General features: G+C 42.1%; 1 protein-coding gene across 4 annotated transcripts in view; it reads right to left on the bottom strand.

The window, feature by feature from the left end:
- Positions 1-881: 881 nt before the first annotated feature.
- Positions 882-4,328, bottom strand: part of dbndd1 (dysbindin domain containing 1) — a 15,022-nt gene continuing 11,575 nt past the window's right edge. For 2 of the 4 annotated variants that reach the window (XR_012400558.1, XR_012400559.1), the window contains exons 4-5: positions 2,940-4,328; positions 882-2,444 (exon numbers count right to left, since the gene is read on the bottom strand). The exon at positions 2,940-4,328 is cut by the window's right edge. The gene's annotated coding sequence lies outside the window, so the exon portion shown is untranslated. The other 2 variants (XM_073943446.1, XM_005163206.6) reach the window with 1 other exon arrangement.

The raw sequence follows: 4,328 nt of genomic DNA, 5'->3' as shown, positions 1-4,328 counted from the left end.
CAGAAGTTGGGACCAGCTCAACTTTTCAAGCGCTGATGGAAGCGTCAGCCAATCAGATCGCTGTATGCAAATACACCAGCTCAGACAGTGGCCTATTGCTGACTGAATTTCATTGGCTGACGCTTCTATGACGATCGCTTCAGCTCCAACTTCAGACACGCCCTCTGTCAAGCATTGACGATGAAGCCCCGTGTGAATAGGGCGTTACGGCCCATTCACACGGGGCGTCAGCGTCAACGCTTCCCATTCACTTTGAATGGATGACGTCAGGCATTGTGGATCCATGGATGCGTCAGCCAATCAGACCGCTGTATGCAAATACACCAGCTAGACAGTGGCCTATTGCTGACTGAATTTCATTGGATGACGCTGCTATGACGATCGCTTCAGCCCCAAGTTCAGACACGCCTTCAGTCAAGCGTTGATGCTGAAGCCTTGTGTGAATGGGGCGTTACAGGATGTGAACAAGCCACGCCCACTGATTACATGTCACAGTATACACTGAATAAAAATATCAGGAACACTTTAATTTAAGGTGACGTACTTACACAGGATCCATGCACTTACTATAGTAAATACAGTGAATTATGCACACACTAAAAATGCAGGAATCCACACAACTCAAGTGCATTGGTTTTGACAAATTTAAGTGGATCGAACATAAAACTATTAAGTTGTCCAAAGAAAATCTCAAGAATTGTGTTGTTTCAGCTCTTTCTTAATCATTTTAAGTGAAATTACAAAAACACACATTTCAACCCCAACCACAGGATATACATGAAGTTAATCACTATTACTCTGTGCTTAAATGAATAGTTACGTCACCTTAAAATAAAGGGTACCCAAAAAATCTTAGAAAGAATGAAAGCAGAAAAGCGAGCTGATGTCAGACATTTATTCCGGTTATTTGGATCCTCCTGTTAGATGCTTTGTACATTTCGTCTCCGCTGTGACCCTGTGTGTGGACCCTGTATTAACCCTGCTGATGTACAGCACAGAACTGCATACAGTCTTTACCTCTGGACAATATTAGAAGAGCTATTTGCATAATACCACTTTCCCCTCTCGGTTTTAGGATTATATGTGGATCGGGTACATGGTAAGACACACACACTTTCCTCCAGTGCACTGAAGATTGATCACAACTGAGGCCTGTCATGTGCTGATGTCAGATTATTAATGATGTTTATGACACACAGCAGTTATAGTGAAGTATTGCTGATTATTATTATGATCTTTCATCCATTCAGATTCAACTCTAATTGCTTAAAGGGTTAGTTCACGCAACTATTTCAAATGCACTATAATTTCCCTCAAGGCAGTCAATGCAATCGAAATTATTTTAAAAAGTGTCTTATTTCCAGCTCTATAATGGCGGTGATGGTGTGTTTCTATTCAGGTTTTTACAAAAAGTCCAATAATATGCATTAGTATAATAAAAATGGCTAAAATACAGAGGTTAATAAAGGTTTCCAGTTGCAAATTATAATATATCTGTAATAGATGTGTCTACAACACCCACCTGCTGCCTTTGGAACGATTAGGAATGATTGTATTTGACCGGAATAAATGTCTTATATACTTCCGATGCCTTGAGGGTTGAGGAAATCATAGGCTACTTATCATTTTTGAGTGAACCAATCCTTTAAGCCAAAATGCATATGCAAACATGTGCTCAACCCTTGCTGGAACAGACCTCGGCACTCAGTGGGCTTTAGATTAATCTCCAATATAAAAAATGTAAACATTAAAATAATAATCGAACTGTTGTTAATAGTCCTTAAAGGGACAGTTCACTTAAACAAATGAAGGAGTACTCATTATTTGCTTACCCTCAAGTGGTTTTGTTCAACACAAAAGAAGATAGTTTGAAGAATGCTGGAAACCTGTCACTATTGACTTGTAGATTGTAGGAATTAAATATTGTTGAAGTCAATGGTTACAGCTTTCTTCAAACTATCTTCTTTTGTGTTCACCAGAAACGTATAGAGTACCTCTCAAGCTCTATCAGGTTAAATGGGAAGCGACGGTGTGCAGCCATTTTCAGATCTCTCCAGAGATGTTCAATAGGATTTAGGTCTGGGCTCTGGCTGGGCCACTCAAGGACATTCACCGAGTTGTTGTGAAGCCGCTCCATTGATATTTTGTTGGTGTGCTTTGGGTCATTGTCCTGCTCTTGTCTGAGGTGGAGAGCGCTCTTGTGCAGGTCTTCATTCAGGATGTCTCTGTACATCGCTGCATTCATCTTTCCCTCTATCCTGACTAGTCTTCCAGCTCCTGCTGCTGAAACACATCCCCACAGCATGATGCCAACACCACCATGCTGCACTGTAGGGATGCTGTTAGCCTGCTGATGAGCGCTGCCTGCTGTTCTCCACACGTAACGCCTGGCGTTCACTCCAAACAGTTCAGTTTGAGTCTGATCAGAGCAGAGAGTTTAGTTTCTGAAATGTAAAGAGGTTTGAAATAGGTGGATGAGTAAATGATGACACATTTTAGGGTGAACTATCTCTTTGGGGGGGGTTAATCTTGAAATTTCTGTATTCCGAGTTTTTATTTACAGTGTTAAAAAAAAAATAATTTGCATGTATGACAGTGTTGCTTTGAATAACGAAGTCATTGGAATCAGTTTTGGATCATTTTCAAACATTGCTCTCGATGACATCACGAGGGTGGAGGAACTCCTTTTATGGACATTTCAGATCACACCACCAGGTGCTTGCTTATTTCTGGAGAGCAGCGTGAAGCAGATATTTCACTCTTATCAAAAACTGTTCAGAGAACAGATGCAGCAGTGCTCTTTAAAGACTCTTAGAGAGATTATTAATAGAAAATTGAGCAAAATTATTCTGATTCTATTATATAGGGATTCTCCAATCACTCCCACATTTAAAGACACAGTTCACCTCAAAATGACAATTCTGTCACTATTTACTCACCGCTTTCATCGAAATAATCTGCCAGTGAGGTAAGTAAAATTATAGAGTTTTCACTTTAAAATAAGATTATTCTTCTTCCCACAATTGCTTTGACGATCCAAGGGAAGAGATGATTCCAAGGTATCCATAATCCTGGACCAGGCCGTATCCCGAGCTGATGCTGTGGGGGTCATGGAGGAAAGGAGAGCATGACTGATTCCTGAAAGACCACCATGACCGATGAGTCTCCGCATTGATCCTGTGGACCAGTCTGACCAGCCGCCGATGACCTGCTCACACCTGTAGCTTCTCCACGATGGACGTCCAGCTTCTCCAGCCTCCGGCGCCTAGACTGCAGCTCCACACAGTAAGTTTGGCTAGAAGTGTAATGGTCGTGTCCAACAAAGCCTGGTCTTTCTCGAGGTTTTTTTTCCCCTTCACTTTATCAATTGGTGAAGTTGGCTCCTCCACCGTCACCATTGGCTTGCTCAGATCAGTGGATTTGCTCTTCAGTGTTTGGACTTTCAGCAGGGAAATTTAACCCACTCTGAACTGAACTGATCCTTGTATTCTCAGTGTTTAAGACGCATCGCTTTTATCCTTGACTGTGAAATCCTCTTTAGTTTGAGGCGTTGGTGTGTAGTGCTACATCAAGCCTACATTTCCCATAATGCAGCAGGCACATGGAGAAGACTCGGGCTGCGTTCCAATCCACTTATACACACTGGCGAACTTCCCTTGTTCCTTCGAGGAAGTCCCCAAAGCCATTTTCAAGGGATTTCCACTTCATCAAGTGAACAAGGGAAGCTTACATGGACTCTCGATGTAGACCGAGTAAGTGAGTAGGCTTCATATGTCCACGAACACCTATACGTCCCATAATGCAATGCAGCCTAGACTGCTTTCCAGTCCACATTTAGAAACACACTTGTGAACTTCCCTTCACTTGTCCCCTTGGGGGAATGCCTGTTACTGTTTTCAAATGCGTTCCACTTCAAGTAAACAAGGGAATTGTACATTATCTTGATCCCTTGATTTTGACCAAGGGAGAGTCTGCTTCATATGTCCACTACAGCACCTGTATGTCCCAGAATGCAACACGATTGTGGTGTTACAACAGCGTGGTTCTCAAGGGTTTAGGGTGTTTCATTTAAACCCCTTCAGCTGCTCCACCAATAGTGAACACTAGTGTGAAAATCAACAATGTACATCCGAGGAAATGAGACGGAGGGAAGTTAGCGAGTGAAGGGAATACAAAATTAGCCTGAATGCAGCCGTAGTTCCTAAGGGTTTAGGACGTTCTATTTAAACCAATTGAGACGCTCTGCCAAAAGTGAACACTTGTGTAACATAATCAGTGATGTACATTCGAGGGGATGAGACAGAGTGAACACATTGAATTGGAACGCA

Source organism: Danio rerio, chromosome 25 (genome assembly GCF_049306965.1).
Source record: "Danio rerio strain Tuebingen ecotype United States chromosome 25, GRCz12tu, whole genome shotgun sequence".
Classification (NCBI taxonomy): domain Eukaryota; kingdom Metazoa; phylum Chordata; class Actinopteri; order Cypriniformes; family Danionidae; genus Danio; species Danio rerio.
This window is presented reverse-complemented; position numbering and strand designations above follow the sequence as displayed.